Source organism: Pelophylax lessonae (genome assembly GCF_965119305.1).
Source record: "Pelophylax lessonae genome assembly, chromosome: 2".
Classification (NCBI taxonomy): domain Eukaryota; kingdom Metazoa; phylum Chordata; class Amphibia; order Anura; family Ranidae; genus Pelophylax; species Pelophylax lessonae.
Window position 1 is genome coordinate 440260325 of NC_138769.1, and position 20814 is coordinate 440281138.

Genomic DNA, 20814 nt, shown 5'->3' on the forward strand with positions numbered 1-20814 from the left:
ACATCCCTAAATTTGGCGTGGCAATTATATCAGGCGTTCTTATGTGCATTTTGGCTGGCGTTTTCCCAGGCGTTTTGACATGCATTTTTTGGGCAGGCATTGTTATATGAAATCACCTACAAAAGCCCCAAAAACAGACCACAAACACGTACATGTGAACGTAGCCCGTTTGGGGGCGTTTGAGGGGGATTTGTCCAGCTCAAGGATCAGCTCCCAAAACAGGCAAAAAATCCAATCCTATTCAGTTCAATGGCCCCTGTTCCCATGTGAGCATTTTGACGGCATGAGGAAAACACCCAACGCTCACTGAGAAATAGCACAATGATTAGGGAGTCTGCCTTCCTGCTGTAGGTTTGTAAGTTCGAATCCGGAAGGTGCCCTCTGTATGGGCAACACTTGGATATCTCCAATCCTCCAAATGTTGACATCATTAATTTTGTTCATGTTTGAAAAAGGCATGTGTATCAGCAAACTTTTAATCCAAAGACATGAACAAAATACAAAAGATGCCCCATAAAGTCAATATGTAGCAATATTGTGAGCTAAAGCTCTATTTGTTTGTTGGGCATACTTTGCTAATTAGCCAAGTATAAGGGATATATATATATATACCTTCAGTTAAATGTGTAGTAAAATGGTAACACTTGGCCATACCCATATGGAAGAAAAGGTAGTATTTGCAATATATTTCTAAAAACATTCTTTGGAAACACATAAAATATTGTCAAAATTGTGACATTTCCTTGATATGTGTGAAATGCTAATAATCTTTCTTTGAAATATGTTTTACATCTATTTTTTTTCTATCTGACGACCAATTCCCCAATGTAATATTTTGTGGGTTTTTTCAGAGAATGTGGAGGTTCTATATAAACACTGTAGATTTGACTGCTATGATTTCGGAGTTAGCAGGAAAGGTGTATGGAATGTGATGGTGTTTACTAAAGGATCCCTTGTTGGAAGTGTGCATGTTTTTCCAATTCCGCCGGTTTTTGCCATTTTCTATGGGCGAGACAGCGGATTTGCAAGCGGTATTCAAAAAAAAATTGACCCAAAATCGCGCTGGCGAAATTTTTTGAGCCAATTTGACGTTGCGCATGCGCACATTCGCGAGTTCACAGCTCGCGGCTGGAGGAGCTGTTTAACCTTTCCACACTTTCGCAGATATCTCTCTTTCTAAGTCAGTTTTTGAGATTTTTTAAACGCAAGTCATCTCCAAATTGACTTCCACACCTTCCACAGTGATTTGGGATTTTTGGGGGTACAGGGGAAAATTTGGCTAAACTTTAGTCGAGCTTTTAGCTGGCGTGGTTTTAAGTCGCGCTCTGACCATATTGCATCTTAATGAATCTCACACTAGGCGCTATTTTCCGCCCGCCGTTCTTTGAATGCCAATTTCAGACTTAAATAATCGCCGCTTCGCAAAATCACGCCGAAACGCCAATTCGCCGTACTATGAATCAGGCCCTCAGTAAGACTGATTGTAAATGATAAATTCTTGGTGTGACTAATTTATGTCTTCTTGGCAGTTTGCCATCAATATTATAGGTTGGGTATGCTTAATAGCACACAAAAAGCCACTACACAATTCTGTGTACGAAACTCTTTCACTGAAATATGTTACATAATAGGAATAAGCTAATGATATAGTTCCCCTTTAAGGACCTCAAATGCATAAAAGCAGCCGCATTCATATCTAAAACACCCCATTTTGGTAAAAATATACTTCAGCTGACTACAGTATAATTGTATCAGGTTTTAAGAAGCCACTTCAGGCTAACATTTCCATTATTCACATCACATTGCTCCATCTGAAGCACAATTCTTTGTTCTCCTGTTCTATTAGAGGCACTTGAACTAAGTAACTGAAGGCTTTTTACATGAGCAGAGTAGCAGACATATGGTGTCCTTGCCATTTATTTGCTGGTCCCCAGGCAGGTCTGCAGCCTTTATAAATGATAGGCTTATCAAGGCTCTTGCTCTGTAAAAGCTCCCTAAGGAGACATTTCTCTGGCAGTTTGCCATTGTATATTTAAAGCTTGCAGAGGTGGAACTTGGAAATCACTGCTCTGAGCTTTAAGCTTATAATCAATAACTTGGGTGGGCATAATTTATATTTTGCATGGGCCATTAAATCTTATGGTTAACGAAACCCAATTTATATGGTATAGAATAACACTGCTTTATATTAATTTGCTTCTTTCTGTTATGAAACATATACATTATGTACATATTTATTAAGAAAGTACATATCCTGACAATGACCAGAAATCTCAAAGCTGGATTTGCTATGGTATGTTGAAATTTACTTATTCTAACTGCTGCAATTCAAAGCTCTTTATTTTCTAGAATATAACAATAAATTAGATAAATATGTCTGATAATTTAGATGCTTTCCACATTGCACCTACACATGCTGGGCAAATCAACAGGTTCACTAAACTGCACTTCCCCAAACTCCTCTCCCTCTTAAAAAACAGCAGCAGCACATACTAACCTTCTTTTGCTTCCTCACCACTCTGTTTAGCCATTGGGTGAGAAAAGAAATACTTAGTGACTTGTTGGCAGCGTAAAGGAACTGCATGTTGTCCAACTAAAATGTATGTATGCTTACTTGATGTGTGAGCTGGTACCCCCTTGTTTCAACTGAATGGATCACCTCACCAGACCTCAAACAAGAAGGAAAATGTCTTCACACCAGTGTTAATTTCGTCGACTAAAACCGACTAAAACGTTTTCGTCGACTAACACAATTCAGATGACTAAAATACGACTAAAACTAAAATGGCATTTTAGTCAAAAGACTATAACTAAAACTAAATCGAAATTTGCTGCCAAAAATTAACACTGGTGCATGCTCAAAGCATAAATAATAACATATTTGATTTTTCACTCCAGGACCAGCAGTAGTATATAATGAGTTTGGAAATTGTAGAGAAATGCTTAAATAATGCATTACAAATTACAATTGAACTACACCCATTTGGTTATAGATGACTAAAATGAGTTTTAGTCGACTAAAATGTAGGGCGTTTTAGTCGACTAAAATATACTGGAGTTTTAGTCGACTAAATATGACTAAAACTAAAACACTTGCAGAAGACTAAAATAGGACTAAAACTAAAATGCCATTTTAGTCCTAAGACTAAGACTAAAACTAAATTGAAATTTGCTGCCAAAATTAACACTGCTTCACACTGGCCAGGGGCAGCTGTCCTGGCCTTAACACCGAGTCATTTTGAGGGAAATAGCGCAGAACATTGATTATGCTCCACCAGTTCTTATACACCTTACTCTTGTCTTAGGCCCCTTTCACACAGGCGGACCGTTCAGATGCACCTTTCAGTTTTTTGGCGGATCTGAATGGTCACCCTATGCATCTCTATGGGGCATCGGATGTCAGCAGAGACATGTGCTTTACCATTGGTCCAAGGCTCCAAGCTGTCCATTGAGCTCAGTGCCTCTGACAAGAAATCGACTGACCCCCGGTCGCCGAGCTATGACCCTCAAAGCTTGAATGTTTTTATGTTCATGGCTCTGCCTCACCTGCCTCTCCTGACTGCACGTCCCTGATGCAGACTGCAGAGAGGAGGAGCACACAGTTAGATGAGACTGAATGTAGCAGGAGGTGAGACCATAAGTTTTATGTTATGCCATAACTGTACATAAAGCTATTATGATCTCACCTCCTGCTACATTCAGTCTCACCCAGCCAAATGCACATGCAGTCTGCATTCAGCACTGCCATACACTGGATGACCCCCCTGCTACATTAATTTACATGCTCCCACTCTCTGCTTCCCCCCTCCACAGTCTGCATTCACCGCTGCTGTACACAGAATGTCACCTCCCGATGCAGCTATGCGTTCCCACTCTCTGCACTCCTCTCGATGCCACCCTCCGAGTTCACAGAAACCACAACTACAGAGGATGCATCAGGTATCAATGCGCACTGTCAGTGCATATTGAAAACAACATTGGGTGGACATACACCCGCCATAATACTGATTTGCGGTAGAACCCCATTTGAGAAACCCTGTGTAATGGATTTGTAGAGATGTGAAGGGAAGCATACTTTTAATTACTGCACTGTTCCCCACAGGTCCTCCTCTTTTGTCTGTCCCAGGCTACTTTGTGTGATATCACATGGGATGGACAAGAGAAGCGCTAGCAGGGATCAAGAGGAAAAGGCATGTTAAAACAGCAGCTTCCCTGAGCTGCTCTGCATTTGTTTGTTAATTATTGTTATATCTACAGTTCGCTGATCAGATACAATGTTCCGTGAGCTTTAGATCTGAAATTTTGTTTCAGGGGTTCCCCGAGATCTTAAACTTTTTGCCAAAGGTTCCACCACAGGTAAAAGGTTGAGAAACACTGCTATAGAGCATGGAGGAGAGCTATTAAACACTTTGCAAGACCTTGCACGCTCTGGTCCAGACCCGATCAATGAGAAGCTCTGTTCCGCAATGGGCCCTAAGTTAGGGTCCCTATCACTGAAAAGGGCAGATTAAAGCTGCTTCCCATGGGGGCACTTCTACATGCTCTCTCCTGAGCTTCTAACTTCAGCCTGTTCAATTAAGCTTTGGCAAAAAAAAAAAACCTGGAACCTGATTGATTTCTATGCAGAGCTGCACCAGATTTTGCACTCTCCAGTTTTAGTAAATCAACCCCACTGCGCTTTAGCAAACAAAATATTATTCAATTAAAAACATTTTATGATCTATTTGTAATACGCTAGGAATGTTATAACATGTGTAGAATAGATACCCAACTTGCTAATCTATATTAATAAAAGCCGTTTGTCCCTGCGTCCAGACTCTAGATTCCCTGTGTCCGTGATGTTGCGCTACTGCGCATGTGCACCACGGACAGCCGTTGGGGGGCGGGGTTAAACTGCTGCGTTAGTTATGGAGGAGTTTCTAAGGTGAAGACAGTGGAAGAAGATGAAGAGGATTCGATGAGTATGTGGTAAGGGGCGGGTATTGGAGTTGCAGGGGGGGTGTCTGTGTGGAGGGGCGGGGCCCGGGGAAGGCGGGCCGTGCGCAGGCGGCGGGAGGAGGGCCACGGGGAAGATGGCGGCGCTGTGACTGACATTCTGGGCCAGGCCAGGCTAGAGAGGGCGGGGACACCGGGCAGTGAGCGGCGGCTGGGTTTCTCAAGCACGGCTGGGGCTGCTTCTCTGGTTCCTGCTGCCCTCCAGAATGACGGTCCGTGACCATCCGTCTCTTTCTACGTCACGGCGGTGCTGGTGCATAAAGTTACTGAGGTGAGCTGACTGTCACGGCGCAGAGGATCCCTCCCCCTCCCAGTCTCCCACACAGACGATGAGACTTCACCCTCCATTAGCTTAAGCATGTGATAGCAGGTGAGGGGTGAGCCTGAGGTCACAGAGTCATGAGAGTGAGTGTCTGAGTGAGCAGTCCGGTTTCATCCATGCTATGGCTGAGTGTCCCATTTTCTAGGTTTTTTTCTCTTGGTAACGGTAAGGAGCCTGAACTCTACCTCCATTGTGGGTGTGTGTGTGTGATCTCTGCTGTGGATATCTGGATATCCAGTGTGGTGCGCCATGCCCGCACAGCGCCAGACGTCTGTACCATGTCCGCACAGCGCCTGACGTCTATACCATGCCCGCACAGCGCCAGACGTCTGTACCATGCCCGCACAGCGCTTGATGTCTGTACCATGCCCGCATAGCCCCTGACGTCTGTACCATGCCCAAACAGAGCCTGACGTCTGTACCATGCCCGCACAGCGCCTGACGTCTGTACCATGCCCGCACAATGCCTGACGTCTGTACCATGCCCGCACATCGCCTGACGTCTGTACCATGCCCGCACAGCCCCTGACGTCTGTACCATACCCGCACAGCCCCTGATGTCTGTACCATGCCCGCACAGCCCCTGATGTCTGTACCATGCCCGCACAGCGCCTGATGTCTGTACCATGCCCGCACAGCCCCTGATGTCTGTACCATGCCCGCACAGCGCCTGATACCATGCCCGCACATCCCCTGACATCTGTACCATGCCCGCACAGACCCTGATGTCTGTACCATGCCCACACAGCCCCTGATGTCTGTACCATGCCCGCACAGCGCCTGATGTCTGTACCATGCCCGCACAGCCCCTGCATCTCCTGCACCATGCCCTGCATCTCCTGCACCATGCCCGCAGCCCCTGCATCTCCTGCACCATGCCCGCAGCCCCTGCATCTCCTACATCTCCTGTACCATGGCCGCAGCCCCGGCATCTCCTGCGTCTCCTGTACCATGTCCGCAGCCTCTGACATCTCCTGCACCATGCCCGCAGCCCCTGCATCTCCTTTATCATGTCCGCACTTTTACCACTTTTAACCGGAATTTGCTCATATATATATATATATGAAGCACTACATGCTTTCATATCTATATATAATACACTCTTCAAATGTGCTTTAAAATGCATGATTTTCCCTTTTATGAACAAGAAAATAATGGCGCTATTCTGTTGGGCCAGTATAATAAGGCTATGGGGCTGGTATGAAATTATTTCCGGGGCTGAATTTTATTCCCAGTCCGGCCCTGGCGCCGTCCAGGCCGCAGTAGCGTCGGGCGAGGCCGGGGGGTTCGGGGCCTACGCGGCCTGCTGTGGAGACTTCCACCCCCCGGAGTGCGGAGACTGGGGCAGACCCGCAGCCTTCAGGAGAGCCCAGGGATTGGGCCTGCACGGAGAGCCCAGGATGATGGACACCCGACGGCGGGTGAAGGTCTACACCCTGAACAAGGACCGGCAGTGGGATGACCGGGGCACCGGACACGTCTCCTCCGGATATGTGGACCGCCTGAAGGGCATGTCTCTGCTGGTGAGGGCCAAGAATGACGGTGAGTGACCGGAGGATGGGGGAGGAGCAATACCGGCACTACACTGAGGGGGGCGCTACAGGGAGACTACACCGAGGATCAGCCACAGAGAGAATGAGGATCACCTAGAGAGAGAGTAGGGATCATCTAAAAGAGCAGAGAGACAGAGTTGAGAGGGATCACCCAGAGAGAGAGAGAGAGGGGTCACTCAGAGAGGGATCACCCAGAGAGAGAGAGAAAGGGATCACTCAGAGAGTAGGGATTAAACCAATAGGGACTAGGGAACATCTGAAAGAGCACAGTGAGATCAGAGAGACAGAGTTAAGAGGGATCACCCAGAGAGAGGGTAGGGATCATCTAAAAGAGCAGAGAGACAGAGTTAAGAGGGATCACGCAGAGAGAGAGAGAGAGAGGGATCACTCAGAGAGGGATCACCCAGAGAGAGAGAGAGGGATCACTCAGAGAGTAGGGATCAAACCAATTGGGACTAAGGATCATCTGAAAGAGCACAGTGAGATCAGAGATACAGAGTTAAGAGGGATCACCCAGAGATAAAAACTAACTTTAGTAGCAAAGTACGCCTTACTGGAACAAGTCTGTTTTTACAAATGTTTGACCACATATGTGTTGCAGAGTGCGATCACTGGGTGCAGCAGAGTCCATTCAGATCAGACATTGTGGAGTAAACAGGAACTGGCTTCTTTATTGGAACATAACCACAGATAACCTTCTCATGGTGAGAAAACACAGACAGGAAGAGATAACCAACAAGTTCAGTACAGTGTACAGGAAATACACATCATAGAAAATGCATAGCATATCACTTAGCATTAGCGACATCTACTGTCCTATTTGTGAACTGCAGTTTATCGGATAACCTAAAAGCTGTTGTATCTCCAACACCCCTTCTCAACAGCTAAGGCTTAGTCTATTAAACCTATCTTCTTCGTAAGCCTTGAGTGTCTTTCAGCGGTCAGAGGCTTTGTAAGGATATCTGCTGTCATATCCTCGGTTGGGCAATAAAGTAACTCAAGAAGACCTTGCTCTTGAAGATCCCTAAGAAACTGGAACTTCACATCAATGTGCTTGGTTCTTGAATTAACTCCTTCCATGCGCGCAAGTGCAAGGCATCCTTGATTGTCCTCATAGATTTCTGTTGGTCCCAACTGTGGTTGACCCAAATCTGTTAATAGCTGTCTCAGACTTATAACTTCTTGGCTTGCCTGCGCTGCAGCAACATATTCTGCTTCAGTAGGCGACAGTGAAACAGAGAGTTGCTTTTTACTAGTCCAACTGATGGCACCTCCTGACAGAAAAAATAAGTAGCCACTGGTAGATTTCCTGTCGCTGGTGTCTCCTGCCCAGTCAGCATCCACATATCCTGTTAAGGTGCTTTCATCACATGCTGGTAACTTTAGCTTGTAGTGCGAAGTCCCTTTAAGATAGCGAATGATTCGCTTTACAGCATTCCAGTCCTTTTGACTTGGCATTGAAACCTTTCTGCATAGGATTCCAACAGTTGCTGCAATGTCCGGCCTTGTAGCAGTGGTAAGATACAGCAATTTCCCTATTGCCTTCCTGTATTGAGTATTAGTAGGTAATGGGTTATCTTGGCAATTCATCTCCTTTAGGTAGTTGGTTTCCATAGGAGACTTTACTGGTTTGGCGTCTTCCATTCCAAATGTTTCAATTATTTCTTGTATTTTGTGTCTTTGGTTCAGAAGAAAGCTGCCATCTTCCTCTCTCTCGATCTGGATGCCGAGGTAATTCTTTATGTTGCCAAGATCTTTGGTGTTGAAGTTCTGATTTAGTTTTTCTAGGATTTCTGCTTCATCCCCTTCTTGCTCAAAGCAAATCAGGATATCATCCACATAAATAAGCATATAGACCCATCTGTCTCCCAATTTCTTTGTGTATAAGCAGGGGTCTGCTTTACTGCTCAGAAAGTTTTGATGTGTAAGCACTTCATTTATTTTTATATTCCACGCTCTGGCTGCTTGCTTTAGACCATATATACTCCTGCGAAGTTTGCATACTAGGTCTGGCCTTTGTTCATCTTTGAACCCTGGCGGCTGTTCCATGTAAATCTCTTCTGTTAGCTCGCCATGTAGAAATGCGGTTTTCACATCAAAATGTTTCACTTGCATTTTCCTTGTGAAGGCTATTGTCAGTAAAGTCCGTATTGTGGTGTGCTTGACTACTGGTGCAAATGTCTCCTCATAGTCCTCTCCGTATTTTTGGGAATAGCCCTTGGCTACTAGTCTTGCTTTGTATCGTTCAATTGTGCCATCTGCATTGTATTTCACTTTAAAAGTCAATTTACAGCCTATGGCTTTCCTTCCGGGTGGTAGTTCTGTAAGTGTCCATGTTTTAGTGTCATGCATGGATTTTATCTCTTCATCAGCAGCCTTTATCCATTTACTTGCTTCTTGTTCTGAAAGCTGAGATATTACTTCCCAAGTTGCAGGTTCATTGATACTGGCAGTACTTGCTTTGTATGAGAGACGTACAGGTGGTTTACCTTTGTTTTCTCTTGTGGAACGTCTCGGTTTTGTGTCTGAGCCTTCTTGTGTCTGCTCTTCAGTACTGGTAGAGTCTGCACTCACTTCAACTGTTTGTTCAGAAGTTACAGAGATAGGCTGGTCAATGTCAGTTTTCTCTTCTATTCTTTCTTCTACTGTTGTCATTACATTGTCTCTGAAATCTTCAACAAAAGTTATGCTGTTGCTAATGGTAACCTTGTCTGTTTTGGGATCAAGGATTCTGTAACCTTTGACATTGTCACTGTATCCAACAAATATACCTTCAAATGCTCTGTTTTGGAGTTTGGTGTGTTTTTCTTCAGGTATGTAGATGAATGCTTTGCATCCAAAAACTCTTAGGTGTTTTACATTTGGCTTCTCATTGTGCCAAAGTTCATATGGAGTTTTCTCTATTGTTCTGGAAAGAAGTCTGTTCTGCAAATATGTAGCTGTCATAGCTGCTTCACCCTGGTATTTTTGTGGTAGTCCAGAGTCTGTCAGCATACATCTGATCATTTCGGTCAGAGTTCTGTTCTTTCTTTCAGCTACTCCATTTTGTTCTGGTGTATATGGGACTGTCTTTTGATGTTCTAGTCCATTCTCTTTTAAGTACTCTTGTATCTTATATCCTGTGAATTCACCTCCATTGTCACTCCGAAGTATGAGAGGCTTCCTCTGAAACTTGTTACTGGTCTTTATTATATAGTCTTGTAATTTGTCAAAAACGTCACTCTTGTGTTGCATTAGGTAGGTGACTGTGTATCTTGAATAGTCGTCTATGAAAGTCACTATGTACCTTTTGCCTCCAGGTGTAGGTGGGTTTAGGGGACCACACACATCACTGTGAACTAAGTCAAGTGGTCTTGAAGCTCTCTTCTGACTGACTTTAGGAAGTGTTGCTCTTGTAGCTTTGGATTTAATGCAACATTCACCCTTAACAGTAACTGGACAAGGGGATATTAGTAGATCCCTTGTCAGATTCCTCCTCTGTAGTTCCTGTATGCATTCTGGGTGTCTGTGACCTAGACGTCTGTGCCATATATGTATACAGTCATTGTGCTTGTGTGTACATAGTCTCACCTTTTCCTTCACTGTGTCAAGGTGATATAGATGATCATCCAGTTTGGAACTAGCTACTGTCTGGTTGCCGTTTAGGATTGAACACTTGTCACCTTGGAATTTTACAGTGAGTCCTCTGGCTGTCAGACGCTTCACAGATAAGAGTTCTCCTTCTAGATTTGGAACATAAAGCACATCTTTCACTGGTATGGCTAGATTGTGTCCCGCATCATCAGGGCATACAAGGGTTCCATGCCCATATCCTTCTGCATGTATTTTGCTTCCATCTGCAAGATAAATAGTTTCGTTGTTGTTCAGATCAAGTTCTGTGAAAAAACTTCTATCACTTGTGTAGCACCACCCCCGCAGGAGCTGCTGATTAGATTATTGGGTCTACGTCCTGCCTAACAACCCACAGAATCGGCTCGAACCCTCCCTAGGCACAACTGACCCAGAATAGGACTGGAATACCAAATGGCTACACAGATTGGAATATAACACTTCAATAAATAATAATGACCTGTTACCTCTCTCCAGCTGCAGTCCTTCTGGGTAATACAAGGTGACCACACACAAGCTTGCTTTTAAACAGGAAAGTTATTTACTGTGAATCAAATAAACAGTTTCGATACAGTAAAATATGACTTTGTAAAAGGATATACTAATTAATTAATCAAAGATAAGATAAATACTGTGATATCACTCCTCAAGGGCACATTAATTGTTTCAGGAAATGTCTCAGAGCCTATAGGACCGCCATCTTAATCACTATTATACTTTTGGAGATAAGGCTCAGCATTCAGTTAGACACAGTATCAGAATGTCAGACCTATCTGAGTCCGCTGTTTCTTCTCTATATCTTCGCTAGCAACGTTGGTGCACTCGCAATTTGTAATCCACATTGAGGATGGGTGATCAATAGAGAGAATGGCAGCAAACAGTTAGTAATCACCGCGGGGTGTCTGTGCAGGATTGCCGGTAAAACTTCTGTGAGAGATGTACTGGGCCACCTGGTATATTGCCTTCTACTACTCTAAGGCTAATCCTGACTAAAGTTACTTCTTTGATAGATATAGTCAGTTTTTGGGCAGGTGCCCTCTCACCAACAGGACTGTCTCCCAGGAAGCCTCCGCTGCTGTCTCAGTCTCCGGCCTCTGTCACCAGCCGCGCTAGGTATTTGGGGTGGATGAGTCTGGTCTCTGTAGAACATCGATGGGACCTCCAGGAGGGATCCTCCACTGGAGATGAAACACTGCAACTTAGTCACTTAAGGCCCAGGAGTTTCGGCCTAGCATACAGCATCAGCCCACAGCACTGGCATCCTGCTTGTCTCACTGTGTCTTTCCCAAGAGAGTGAGCCTGGCTCCTCCCTTCCTTTATAAAGCTTCCCCCAGAAGGCTGTGCGGTGCAGCAGTGCACCCTGGTATTCTCAAAGCACTATGGGCGATGAAGACTGCTCAACTTCCTGAAAGGAAAATAACATCAAAAGACATTCCATAGCCGCTGCAATGTGTCCTTTTGGCCACTAGATGGAGCCGAGTTCCTCTCAAATGTCAAGCAGCAGTCTTTTAGAACTTGTATAATGGAAGACCCCGCTACACACTCCCCCCACTTGAGAAACTTTGGTCCCCAAAGAGGACAACAGCATGTACTCCAGTGCATATGTTGGCAGTACACAAAAAAAACATTAACATATGCATAACAGGGAATCATCTTCCTTTTCAGAAGCAGAGTTCAAACTTAACAACTGCATATTACAACACAGGTTCGACATAGGAACCTCCCACCAATTGTCAGGGGAGGGAAGGTAATTCTGTTCACAGACCCCTGACACTTGAGTGGCTTGTACAGATGTGCCTGGGGGTGAGCTAGGGTTGTCCTCCACCAAATCTGCGGTGGAAGAACTAGGCTGATCAAGAGTTCGTTTGGAAGTAAAGATAGCCTCTTCTGAGCATTCACCCAATTGGTCATAGGTCAGTCTTTTGGGCGGGTGAATGACTCTTCTTTCCCTCTGTTCTTTGGGATGCACGATCTCAGAGGTACTAGGACCAGCCACTTCTGGGGATTCTTCAATGTCCTCCTCCTCATGTTCCAACACACAGGAATCTGATGCTTCAAGAGCGGTCAGTTCTTCTTCAGAGGAAGGTGCAACCTCCTCCTCAGGATCTTCATCATCAACTACTTCTTCTGGAAGCATGTGGAAAGGTATGAATTCGGGGGCTTCCGCCCGAAGGGTTCCTCTGTCAGCCAATTCGGATGAAGACAGGGAGGCAGGTGTGGGTTCTGGTAACTGAGACGACCACATCCAGTCAGGTACCTCCTCTTCATCTTCCAGATCTTCAGATGGAGAATTTCCCTCCCTCACATCTGGGAGTGTCGACTGAGATCTGGTGACTGGTCTGGACAGGCGAGAGGTCGAAGGGGTCTCTGGCGAATCTACGACAGGAGGCATGCGAACTGCTTCAGAGAGAGGCAGTAAATGGTTCCTATGCCAAGTCTTCAATGGACCCACACTTCCTTCAGGCCGAATTTGATACACAGGGAGGTTTGGTAGTTGCTTGCAGATAACATAAGGTTGGGACTTCCAGCGGTCTGCCAACTTGTGTTTTCCTGGGACACCCAAGTTCCTCAACAATACCCTGTCCCCTGGTTGCAAGTCTTGGATCCGAACTTTTAAGTCGAAATTCCTTTTATTCCTCAGTCCACGTTGATCAGATGTGGCCTGAGCTTTATCATAGGCCGATTTCAGACTCTTCCGCAGTCGGTCCACATATCCCTTGTGCGATGCTGAAGAGGTGTGATCGGGCGAGATGCCAAAGGCCAAATCCACTGGCAATCGAGCCTCTCGTCCAAACATTAGACGATAAGGGGAATAGCCAGTAGCATCACTGACAGTACTGTTGTAGGCATGCACAATGGCAGCTACATGTTTGCCCCAATGCTGTTTCTTCTCTGAGCTTAAAGTCCCCAACATGTCCAAAAGAGTCCTGTTAAATCGTTCCGGCTGGGCATCCCCTTGTGGATGGTAGGGAGTAGTTCTAGTCTTTTGGATGCCTAACAGATCTAACAGTCTCTTGATCAGTCTGCTTTCAAAGTCTCTTCCCTGATCTGAATGGAGGCGTTGTGGTAACCCATAGTGTACAAAGAACTTTTCTACAAGAACTTTGGCTACTGTAGAGGCCTTCTGATCCCTTGTTGGGAATGCTTGGGCGTATCTGGTAAAATGGTCTGTTACCACAAGGACATTCCCTTGGCCACTCAGATCAGGCTCTAGGCAAAGGAAATCAATGCACACCAGTTCCATGGGTCCCTGGCTTTGCAGATGGCCCATTGGGGCTGCTTGACGTGGCAGAGTCTTCCTTTGTATACATCGGACACAAGAATGACAGTATCCTTCAACTTCGGCCCTCATACAGGGCCAGTAGAACCTGTCTCTGACAAGCTGAAAAGTTCTTTCAGGTCCCAGATGGCCATGATTATCATGAAGAGCAGCCAGAACTCTCTCCCTGTATTTAGCTGGTAAGAACAGTTGCCACTTCTCCTCCAGATCTTCAGATGGGCCTCTTCGGTAGGCCACCCCTTCTCGGATCTGTAACCGGGTCCACTCTCTATGCAACAGACGGGCCCCCTGAGGAGAGTCGGTGAGAAGCAACTCAGGGCGCTGGATCTCCAAGGCTTCCAAAAGAAGTTTTCCCAGAGGGTCTTCCAGCTGCTCCTTCCTCAAGTCCCTTTTGGACAGCCGGGGTAAATCTTCCCCTTCAACCTGGGTCACCCTGCAATAGTATTTGGGTACTCCGACAGCCGAAACCCCAATCTCTTCGGCTCTTGATCCTCCTCTGGATCGAAGTTCAGTTCCCTGATATAGGGCACGCACCCCTTCTGTAGCCAAATGGGTCCATTCTTCATCAGGTTCGTGTGGTGCATGCAACCTTCTGGATAGGGCATCTGCATCCCTGTTCCCGATTCCTGGCCGATACTTCAGGCTGAAGTTGAAGCTAGAGAGGGCAGCCAACCATCTGTGTCCTGTTGCATCCAGCTTAGCTGTAGTCAACAGATAGGTAAGGGGATTATTATCCGTCTTGACAATGAATTCAGCTCCGTACAGGTAATCTTTCAGTTTGTCGACCACTGCCCACTTTAAGGCCAGGAATTCAAGTTTGTGGGTAGGATAATTCCTTTCAGCAGGTAGTAGACTCCTGCTCACGTAGGCTACGGGTCGCAGGTGGCCCCCATGTTCCTGGTAGAGTACCCCACCCAGCCCATCTCGGCTGGCATCGACATGTAGTTCATATGGTTTCGTGGGGTCTGCGTAGGCCAACACAGGGGCAGTGGTTAGATTCTTTTTCAACTGAATGAAAGCCCCTTCACATTCTGGGGTCCACTGATCCTGGATGGACTCCTTGGCCTTCCGGGGTCCCATGGTGGACTTCATTGGCTTGACCAGTTCAGGAACGTCATCTTCTTCGTTCTTTAGTAACTCATTGAGGGGTCGGGCAATCTTGGCGAACCCCTCTACAAACCTCCTGTAATAGGAGCAAAAACCCAGGAACGACCGAAGTTCGGTCACATTTGTAGGTCTCGGCCAGGAGGCGACAGCATCCAGCTTGTCCGGGTCGGTGGCCACCCCTTCTTCAGACACGATGTGGCCCAGGTAATGGACCGAGGACTGATAGAATTGGCACTTCTCAGGAGAAAGTTTCAGGCCTTCTTCATGTAGCCTCTTCAGGACCTTTTCCAACCTCTCCTCGTGTTCTTCCAAAGTTCTGCCAAACACGATAACATCATCCAAGTATACCAGTACCTCTATCAAATTCATATCTCCAACGGTCCTTTCCATCAGCCTTTGGAAGGTAGCAGGGGCCCCTGACAATCCCTGAGGCATGCGATTGAACTCAAAGAACCCCACAGGGGTGATGAAGGCTGTCTTCTCCCGATCTTCAGGGTGCATGGGGATCTGATAATACCCACTCTTTAAGTCCATCACACTGAACCACTTCGCCCCTGACAGGCTCTGTAGGGCGTCTTCGATTCGAGGAGTGGTATACTGGTCTGGGATGGTTCTTCTGTTCAGTGTTCGGTAGTCGATACAAAGCCTCAGAGATCCGTTTTTCTTCCGGACTACCACTATCGGAGAAGCATATGGGCTCCTGGATTCTCGAATAACCCCAGTCTTCTTGAGTTCCGCCAGCTGCTGACGTAGATCTTCTAAGTCACCTAAGGGAACTCGCCGGACTCTTTCTCGGAAAGGTTTGTCCTCACTCAGGCGGATCTTATGAGTGGCACTCCTGGCGCATCCCACGTCGAACTCATTCCTAGAAAATATTCCTCGCCATCCAGCAAGTTGTGCCTTGGCCCTCTTCACCCATTCTGGTGGGAGGGCAGCGTTTCCAGAGCAGAGCTCTTCTATAACATCTTCACCCCTTCCCTCCTCTTTAAGATCAGATGGGACAACTGGGGTAGCCGGGTTAACTTGGCCCAACAGCACTCTGGCCGGTACCTTCACCGGTGTAGTAGAGGTGTTTCTGACACTCACTAAAACCCTTCCATGGTTTTTCTGTAACACCTTCAAAGGGATCACTTCAGGGATTACTTCTATCCCTCTCTCCTCTTCCTGTGGACCTGATTCAAAGATGATAAAAGGGCCCGGCTGTTTCCATGTGAGTTTAACGGAAGCTTTCAGACAAGCCACCTCTCCTGGCTGCAAGACCTTTTCCGTTCTGTTCAACTTCCAGAGTCTTCCAACTCCTTCTGCAGGAGTCTCTTGCTCCAATACTAATCGTTGATAGGCCTGCCGTAGCATGGGGTGAATCCTTGGCGCTGGAGCATCCTGTCCCTGGACCAGTTGTGTCAGGAGGCGCCTTACTAGGTCAGTGTTGGTCCCTACGATGAGAGAGCTTTTGTTGGCCCCTGGCGGACGAGGACAGACCACCGCTAGGGTGTCGAAGGTTTCAGCTTCACCAGCCACTGATGGGTCAAAGGTCAACTTGATTGGCAGATACCCGTCATAGGGAAAACTTTGAGTCCCGATACCCCATATCTCCAGATCTTCCAACTTCTGCAGAGGTAGATGGGTAAGGTGTTTATCATAGAAGTCTCTATACAGAAGAGTCACTTGGGCCCCAGTGTCAAGGAGGGCTCTTGTGTAAATTCCTTCTACCTGGACAGAGACTACAGGGGAAGGCCCGACCAAGTTAGTTGGGAATTCTCTTGAAGTGGCCTTGTTGTCTGATTCAGTTCTCTGCACCCAGGCTCTTTTCTTTTTTTTTCTTCTGGACTTCAGTCCCCTCTGGGCCCGGTGTGCATTGATTTTCCTTCTCTCAGTAGCCTGGAGTATAGAACTAGGGGCGTTGTACCTGGATCTGACTCCCTGACTCAGATTCCCTGAATCATTGAGTCTCTTGGATTCCCTTGAAACTGGCGGGCACCCGGTCGACTCCTTCACGGGTGCCCTCTGAAGTTTCTCCGCTGGCTTGCGAGGTTCTGAGGCGACATTTCCTGGGCTGGGACATACTCCTCTAACATGTCCTACTCCCCCACAGTTGAAACAAGTTAGCGATCTCCTAGGTCTCGGTTCCGGGTCTACTCTAAGGTTAGAAGGTTTATCCGGCTTCTCTGACACGTTCCCATCAGGTAGAGTAGATGCCTGACTAGTCAGGATGGACACCATTTCTATCAACTGGGACACCTGGGTCTTTAGGAGTTCAACTTGCGAGTCACTTTCTTTTGCACTTATCACTCTGACACGAGCAGTTGAGTCAAACTGCCGACTCTTCCTTTTGTTGTCTAACATGACCTCTTCTTCTCTGACCATTCGGATCAGGTCAGGGTATTCCAGAATGCCACCATCTTGGCGAGTTCGCAACAGTATGGCAATGGGATCTAAGGGTTGAGCCCCTCTCAGCACCTGCCGTGCACGAGTCTCATCTACCTTCCGGGGGTCTATCCCTTTCTTTATCAAGATCTGGTGGATGATCTTATCTAGGCGTCTAATAAATTCGGACAACTTCTCTTCCTCTTCTTGGTAACAGTGGTCTAACTGGTAAAGAAGTTCAGCCACGTTCTCCGTCCGACCAAATACATCTTGTAGAATGTCTAGATAATCCTGTGCAGTACAGTTCTTTTTGCTTAGCTTGAGATTACGTACGGCCTCTAGTGCAGGTCCCTTTAAACTTTCTGTGATTCTCTGTTTCTTGTGCTGTTCTGGTACCTCCCACTCTTCCAAAGCCTGAGTGGCGGTATCTAACCACTCTTCAAACCCATCTTCTGTCGAAGGCACAGGCTGTTTCCCAGAGAATGTCCTGAGCTTCCTATATTCAGTCATCAGATAGTTTGGGGAGTCCTTACTACATTTTGCTACGATTTCCCCGAGAACAGCACACAGTTCTGAGCTAAAGGTAGACAAAGGTGGTGACTCTGGACTCCCTTCTTGGACACCTTTTTCTTTGCTGGATCCCCCAGGAGTGGTGGATGAGGGACCTTCAGTAAGGACTTCTGGATGTATTAAGAAAAGTTCTGTTTGGTCAGTAGTCTTTACACTGGTTCCCTTAAAGTAATCAGGGACCCCCTTCCTCCACTCACACAATGCATACGTGTGTGGAACGGTGGTGTCTGTCTTTATGTCAGTCACCCAGAATTTCCTGTCTGTGGACAGTGCCCTTAAAACTGGGAGGAGTTTTTCCTCAGTCCAGACCTCTCCCTTGATTTCAACCACCAGGCCATTTTCCACTACGACATTCTCTTCCCTGCACCACTCGGCTGCAGCGGTAGGATCCATTTCTGCGTTGAGGGGGATTCTGTGGCTGAGAGGGTTGTGTTGCAGGACTGTAGATAATCCCGGACGAGCCCCCACGTGTAGCACCACCCCCGCAGGAGCTGCTGATTAGATTATTGGGTCTACGTCCTGCCTAACAACCCACAGAATCGGCTCGAACCCTCCCTAGGCACAACTGACCCAGAATAGGACTGGAATACCAAATGGCTACACAGATTGGAATATAACACTTCAATAAATAATAATGACCTGTTACCTCTCTCCAGCTGCAGTCCTTCTGGGTAATACAAGGTGACCACACACAAGCTTGCTTTTAAACAGGAAAGTTATTTACTGTGAATCAAATAAACAGTTTCGATACAGTAAAATATGACTTTGTAAAAGGATATACTAATTAATTAATCAAAGATAAGATAAATACTGTGATATCACTCCTCAAGGGCACATTAATTGTTTCAGGAAATGTCTCAGAGCCTATAGGACCGCCATCTTAATCACTATTATACTTTTGGAGATAAGGCTCAGCATTCAGTTAGACACAGTATCAGAATGTCAGACCTATCTGAGTCCGCTGTTTCTTCTCTATATCTTCGCTAGCAACGTTGGTGCACTCGCAATTTGTAATCCACATTGAGGATGGGTGATCAATAGAGAGAATGGCAGCAAACAGTTAGTAATCACCGCGGGGTGTCTGTGCAGGATTGCCGGTAAAACTTCTGTGAGAGATGTACTGGGCCACCTGGTATATTGCCTTCTACTACTCTAAGGCTAATCCTGACTAAAGTTACTTCTTTGATAGATATAGTCAGTTTTTGGGCAGGTGCCCTCTCACCAACAGGACTGTCTCCCAGGAAGCCTCCGCTGCTGTCTCAGTCTCCGGCCTCTGTCACCAGCCGCGCTAGGTATTTGGGGTGGATGAGTCTGGTCTCTGTAGAACATCGATGGGACCTCCAGGAGGGATCCTCCACTGGAGATGAAACACTGCAACTTAGTCACTTAAGGCCCAGGAGTTTCGGCCTAGCATACAGCATCAGCCCACAGCACTGGCATCCTGCTTGTCTCACTGTGTCTTTCCCAAGAGAGTGAGCCTGGCTCCTCCCTTCCTTTATAAAGCTTCCCCCAGAAGGCTGTGCGGTGCAGCAGTGCACCCTGGTATTCTCAAAGCACTATGGGCGATGAAGACTGCTCAACTTCCTGAAAGGAAAATAACATCAAAAGACATTCCATAGCCGCTGCAATGTGTCCTTTTGGCCACTAGATGGAGCCGAGTTCCTCTCAAATGTCAAGCAGCAGTCTTTTAGAACTTGTATAATGGAAGACCCCGCTACACTTGTCATGTGACTGGTTGCCCCCGAATCGATGCACCATCCTTGACATTTTTTGTTGCCTGTCACTTTGAATGTGGCATTCCAGTTTCCTTCCCATGGATCATTGATTGAGGCTTTGACCTTTTGTTTAGCATAAGATGGACCCTGTCTTCTTTGCTCTGCTTTCCATATAGTACAGTCTTTCTTTATGTGTCCCTGTTTGTGACATCTGAAACACACTCTGGTCTCTTTCCTGTGTAACCTTGCGTCTGTAGCTTTAAGAGTGGTTCTGGTGTCGGTTTCTGTGGAGTCATGCACTAATTCTTTTCTTCTCTGATACTCATCTATGAGCCAGGTTTTTACAAATGTTAGTGTCAGATCTGTTTCAGGTCGTGTCTCCAGTGCATTGATCAGTGCAGTATATGTATCGGGCAAACTGCATAACAACATGGCTACTGCGTGGCTGTCTGTTATATTCTCCCCGATTGATGTAAGTTGCGCAATCACTTCCAGCATTGCGTTTATATTCGCCTGCATGTCCTGTTCTCTGCTAAGTCTCATTCTGTGGTGATATTAAGGGTGCGCTGATAATTAAAGCTGCTACCTGAACTGTGTATAGTGTTAACGTGATAAAAAATGAAGGTGCGCTATAAATCAACAATCAACAACAAGTATGTGACAAAACATATACAATAGTGATGTTAAATAAAGGTAAATACATAAATCAATCTATGTATAAATAAAGAATCAAAGTCCAATTGTGATAAACGTCCACTCTGTGCTTTATCACCACGTCTGTGGTTTAAGGTGAAAAACACATTCCAATAAAATCCAATAAATCAATTCCGTGATGATCTCCACCAAGTGTTAAAAAACAAAAGTGAACTACAAGTGCTGTATCCATTGCTCTGAAGTAGAAAATCCCATCACCAGTTAGCTTCCCTCCTTACCAGAGGTATTGGAGTTATAGGCAGAAAAGGTTCTGACTGCTAGATGGTAGACAGAGATATCTAGGAAAGAATCACCCCGCAGTAAAGATGAGGATGGCCTCTTACCAGATACTGGGAAAAAAACAGGCACATATGGGATCCAGTGGTAATCGATTGCCCGATCGTATATCCCGCTTCCTGCTGAAGGATCTAAATCTCTATTCCCTCTCACACAACATGCGTGGGACAAATAGAAAAGGAGACCATAGCGTATTATCCCCGAGATATAGTTTATTAAGCAAGTAATGCACTTACATGTATGACAGGCAAATACACAGATCCCGGCTGCAGACCGGGCTTCTGTGTGACGTCTGTGGCGGCACGACTC